The following is a 6,559-nucleotide window of genomic DNA, read 5'->3' on the forward strand; positions in this document are numbered from 1 at the left end:
AGCAGCACATGGCAAGTACAGGGGATTTTCTGAACAGTCAGTATGGGTTCAGAAGAGGAAGATCATGTTTTACTAACATGGTGAAATTCTATGAGGAAGCAACAAAAGGGTATGATTCAAAGTGGAGCTTATAATATTATTAGTCTTGAATTTCAAAAAGCATTTGATAATGTGAAACATGAAAGGCCGGGCATCCAACTACAACAAGTAGGAATTCAGGGTGATGTTTGTAAATGGGGGCAAAATCGACTCAGACAAAGGAAGTTGAGGGTTATGGTGTGAGGAACCTCATCAGAATTGGCTGATGTTAAGAGTGGTATTCCACAAGGGTCTGTCCTAGAGCTGCTGCTTTTTACAATATATATACATACAGTATATGTAATTAACATAGGAATATAAGTAACAAGCTGGTTAAGTTTGCAGGTGATGCTGAGATTGGTGGATTGCCAGCTAACCTGGAATCTGTTGAATTATTACAGAGGGACTTGGACAGCGTCCAGGATTGGGCAGATTTGTGGCAGATGATATTTAATGTCAGTAAATGTAAAGTGTTACACATAGGAAGTAAAATTGTGGCTTGAATACACAATGAGAGGTCAGAAAATGGAAAATACAGCTTATAAGAAGGATTTAGGAGTCCTAATGGACTCTACGCTATCATCTGCCAGACAGTGTTCAGAGGACATTAAGAAGGCTAACATAATTTTATGATATACAGTGCCCTAATGTGCAGAGTACAAGTCTAAGGGGGTTCTGCTCAAGCTTTATAAGGTACTGGTGAGGCCTCATCTGGAGTCTTGTGTGCAGTTTTGGTCTCCAGACTACAAAAAGGACATAGCAACACTAGAAAAAGTCCAGAGAAGAGCAAATAGGCTGGTTCTAGGGCTACAAGTGATTCATTATGAATAAAGATTAAAAGAGCTGAGCCTTTTCAGTTTAAGAAAAAGAAGTTTCAGAGGAAACACAATTGAAATGTTTAAAATTATGAAAAGTTCATCAAGAACACAGGGACACATTTGGAAACTTGTTAAGGGTAAATTTCGCACAAAATCATGAATTTTTTTCTTCACACAGAGAACTATAGATACAGAATAAGCTATCAAGTAGTGTGGTAGATAGTAGATCTTTCAAAATTAGGCTTTATGTTTTTTAGAAGAATTAAGTGGATATGACTGTCAAGCTTTGTTGGACTGAATGGCCTGTTCTCAGCTAGATTTTTCTAATATTCTAAAATATTCCAAAATATTCAGTCACACATGCATGTCAATAGACAGATATGAAGAGGGATTGAAAATGGGCAAGGGACAACCAGACTAAAGAAGACCGTAGTGGAGGTGGTGGTTTAACCTGCAAATCTTACACCATGGCAACAGTGATCATAGTGAAAAGACACAAGGTGCTCATCCTGTATGAACAGGGTATCTTCCAAACCGACTGGTGCTTCCAGATGGTATGTCCAAGCTCTTTTTCAGAAGCACAAAAAAACAGGCAGAATCAAGAACCAGAAACACAGCATATGGCCACACAAAAATGAGTTCTGTGAATGAGAAATACATCAAGTTTACTTCCTTTTGAAATCAAAGGTTATCCACCACTGCTATCAGGGCAGAACTTGCAGAATACACTCGGACCCTGGTACACCCATGTACAGAAGAAGAAGTCTTAACTGCAGGTAGATTCTTATCCCTCATGCAATACCATCATGGAGGTGTCTAATCAAACTTCATTCTGTCAAATGGACTAAACTTCATTTGAATTTTCCTCAGAAAGCTGTCTCATTGTGCTCACTTTTGAACCCAGAATTGAACTTCAGGAATGCCAATACCTTGCAGCCCAAGAAAAGACAATAATTTAAAGGCACTATTGGACAGAATAACAGGTCTGAGCTGTGTTAAAGCAATTACCAAGGTTTCTCTAATAACCAATTATCATTTAAAAATGACTAATTAAGAATGAGCTAAAGGAGTTTACCATTAGGACACTGAAGAAATGACTGCTGAAAAGGGCCTTTGAGGTCATGTTTGAATAATAAATTATAAATCAGTCATTACAAGTTGTACTAGCCATTAGAAACATTAGTGATATCCTGGCTGTAATTTTAAAACAATTTAATGGTACCTTGACAAAATGCACCAAGATTTACCAAAAATACCAAGATTTCTTGTTGATACCAAACTTCCGAATGCTAGAGAGCTATGACAGTTAGCATACAGTGTCTCTTCAGGCCACAGTTGCCAGCAGGTGGGAATGTTTGTGACTCACCTACCACTTGGAGATCCACTTCTGCACACTGCAAATGAACACAAAAACCAACCAAGACCTATCCTGAGTGAAACTTGCAGCTTTATATTTACTTCCATTTGAATTATTTTTGCTTCTTCATTTCCTCCTGTTCGCTGTGTGGCAATGCAATACTGCCATCTATGGGATGAAGGTCCACTATTTTATTTCTTAATTTCCTCGTACTGTGTTTAAGAACAAGGGTGCTCAGTGTTGGGCTACAGAGATTGCAAGTTTATGTCCTATACTGTGTTCTCATTTAGAAGCCTTCCTAGCTGAAAACACAACTTATTTAATTATTAACATTTCCATTCTACAAAGAAGGTCACTTTTTATTGCAGATTTTTCACTCAATATAATCAAAGTCATGTGTGGCAGAGAGCAGAATAGTAACTGTAGATCCTTCACTTTTCCATCCTTCCAATCATCTTTCAAACTTTTTAACCAGAGCAAGGTCAATGGGAGTCTGGAACCTATCCCAGCAAGCATCAGAGGCAAGGCAGGAACAGTCCCTGAACAAAATCCCACTTCATTTCAGGATGAACACACACACTCACTAGGGCCGATTTAGTAATGCAAGTCCACCTAACCTGCATGTCTTTGGACTATGGGAGGAAACCCCTACGCACACAAGGGGATTTTCTCTTCCATTTCTTTTAAAAATATATTATTAGAAGTAGATGCTTTATGATGAATGCACACAAATGTAAATGGGGACAAGTTAGACAATGAACTGCTGGTGCCATTAAACCAACATATAACAATGAAATAAAGGTGATTATTTTAAGGTGTTACGTTTGGTCTCCTTTAATGTACAACCAGAGAGTTGCGAGATGTGTTTTTAGAAGAATGCTGGACAGATAAAGAAACAAATGGAGGATTAAAGAGATCACAGGTGAAAAGACATTTACCAAGTGAGATAAAGAACACACATTTAACATATTTGGAAGCCGAGGACACTGAAAGTGCTGAAGTGATAGATAGACAGATAGATAGATAGATAGATAGATAGATAGATAGATAGATAGATAGATAGATAGATAGATAGATAGATAGATAGATAGATAGATAGAGATTTTTATTTGTCTCCAGAAATAAATTTGGCTTTTTTACAGAAGCTCTTTAAATGAATGAATAGATAGGTAAAAAAAATATGTATACACACACACACACACAAAGAATGAGCTGAACATACAACAGAATTACTAAAAAGGAAGAAAATAAAAAAAAGAAAAACGTCTGACTTGGAAATCACAGTCGCAGCGAGTGATTGTATAAACCCTTGTCTATAGTTCTAGTTCTTAACACACTTCTGCTGAATAGTTTGTCTGAAAATCATCAGTGTTAGTATGTCAGAGAGAGGATGTGCAGCATTTCTCATAATGACACTCAGTTTTGTTTTTATAACCGAGCCTACCCTTTTAAGTACTGGCCATCACAGAGTCCATGTTGATGCTGTACACCATACACCAGGGATCCACAATCACGGTCCTGGAGGGCTGCAGTGGGTGCAGGTTTTTGCTCCAGCCCAATTGCTTAATAAGAAGCACTTACTGCTCAAGTAACACTTCTGCTTCACTTTAGGTGCCTCACCCGATAAGATTTTGAACCCTTATTGCTTATTTTAGTCATAAACAGCTCTGTTCTTGGTTTTTAATTCCACCTAATTAGCAATAACATACAAATGACAAAAGAGACCAGCATTTCTTAATTTAGCTTGTTACCATTTATACCTGTGTGTATTTATCATGTACTATTGGGTTTAATTAAATACTTGGGAGGAAAGTGAAGAGAAAAAAGTGAAGGACTGAGAATTAGTCCTCCATATTAGCCTTCCGATCATTTGGATGATATCCTTAGAAAGGGAAGAAAATCTAGAATATGAGTTATTCTCATATTAGAATATAAGTTCTAACAAGTCAAGAAATTAAATTATTGAGAAGAATTGCATTCTAATTAAGCAAACGGGTTAGAAGAAAAACCTGCAACCACTGCAGCCCTCCAGGACTGTGATTGAGGACCCCTACTATACATCTCACCCATGACTGTAGGGTCAGATATAGCTCCGACACCATCATAAAGTTTCCTGGCAATTCCACCATCATAGGCGTGATATCACATAACAAAAGAGGATACTGGGCTCCTATTAGAGTGGTGTCAGGACAATAACTTCTCTCTGAATGTCAGCAAGACTAGGGATATGATCGCCGATTTCAGGAAGCAGCAAGTAAATCATTTCCACAAACCTGTGGAAAAAGCAACAGTAAATCCCTTGGGGTTGCCATTGCCAATGATCTTAGATAGACAGAACACACTACAGCGGTCATCAAAAACACCCATAAGATACTTTACTTAATCAGACGCCCAAATTATTTCCAGCAGTGCTCATACACTTTAACAAATGTACTGTAGAGTCCACCCTGACAGGCTGCAGGGTGTGCAGGCATGGCAGCAGTTCAGGTAGAGACCGCAAGGCATTGCAGAGGGTGGTGAAAACAGCACAGATCATCACTGACACACGGATACCATCGCTGCAGGACATATTTACCACGCTCTCTCTCGGGAAGGCAAATCAAATCATAAAGTACCCCAGTCACCCTGCATGAACATTTACCTCCAACATTCCATCACGCAAGCGTAATAGAACTATTAACATCCAAACTGTGAGATCCTGAAATACTTTCTACCCACATGTAATAAGGCTGCTCAATTGTCATATGTGATAAAATGTCTGAAATCAACTTAGCAAATGAAGTCCCACATCTTCTGTGATTGTTGTGTATGTAATGCTAGGCTTTGTGTTATTTTCTGTGATTATTATTATTAGATTTAAAGGTTTTGCTTTTTCCTTTCATGATGTTTATGTTGATTATTTTGACTGAAACTAACATTTAGAAAGTAAGAATTTCACTGTACATGTGATGATAAAAATACCTTGACCTTGAGTTATGTCTAAATAGGACTGGAATGAACCAGAGGGACAGGCCTACACTATGATATCCCATTTGTCTGGGAGGTACATTAAGGACGCCAGAATAACATAAAGACAGAGTAACAAAGAAACTCTCTTTCTCTCTCGCTCTCTTGGCTGCCATATTCAGACCAGCCACACTACCCGTTTCTGTAACTCCATTCAAAGACTACATGGGAGCAGAGACCAAGCCACACCAGAGACATATCAGCATGCTTAGACAGACAGCCACCTGGTAGTCTAAGCAAGACTAACTGATTAATTATCCAGGTTGTGGTAATACTATTTTGCCAATACTCACATTTGCATTCTGCTGATTTTTGTGGCAAAATCTTTATATATAATATGCTACGGTGGCTGTTCGTTTGTCTGCCCAGGATTTTAAATCACCTGTAGCTCACAAACCGTTTGAACTATTGACCTGAAATTTGGTACACATATACTATGTGACGTCGACTATTCACTTTTGAGTGATGATTCACCTACAAGGTTATTCCTCTTTTTAATTTTTATTTTATTTTTTTGTAGAATTAACGGCTAGAAGGGCAGCCTTGGGGAGCGTATGGGCACCGTTCTCATCCCTACCACTTTTGCCGTCAGTTCCCCGTTTCTTCATATCTTAAATTATTCTTGAGGCAGATTGAAGACTTAAGTGCCAGCTTAAGTGAAAAATTAAAGCATACTAATTAATTGCAACACAAACACTGATTTAATAAGTTTTAACATGAAAAGATGCCGATGGAAAAAGAGAAGAAGCGGGCCACTAGGGTGGAGAAAAGAAAAGAGCTGCTCAGGAAGCAGCAAGAGTATCAACCTCTGAGCAAACGAATGCTAAACATACAGAGAAAGAGGATGAAAACTTGGAATGCTCAAGTCAAATATATTCTGTGCAGTGCACCGTTACTTGTAATCCATAATACATGATTGATCAATGTGTAACTTTTTGCTCTGCCTGTTCTTGTACTCTATGCTGTTCTCAGATGTCATAGATATCGAAGGTAGTGTAACATTTGAGGGACAGAGCAGGGATTTGGGGCATTTTGTTCAGGTCTGTGTAATAAACAGTGTCAAGGGGAGAGTAGAGTCACTGTAGAACACTACCATGGCATAACAACTGGCATTTCCTAATTGATCATTGTGATTGGTCCTGTAACCCCTTGTTGATTCTGCAACCCTGAACTGACGCAGATCTGAAAATGTTTTGTTATTTTTTTGATGGCCAATTTCAGACACAAGAAATTGTCTTTGGGCTGGGTGTTGTGCATTCTTTGACATTCTTATAGAGCTACAATGCAAACCAATTTAATA

Source organism: Polypterus senegalus, chromosome 5, assembly GCF_016835505.1.
Source record: "Polypterus senegalus isolate Bchr_013 chromosome 5, ASM1683550v1, whole genome shotgun sequence".
Lineage (NCBI taxonomy): Eukaryota > Metazoa > Chordata > Cladistia > Polypteriformes > Polypteridae > Polypterus > Polypterus senegalus.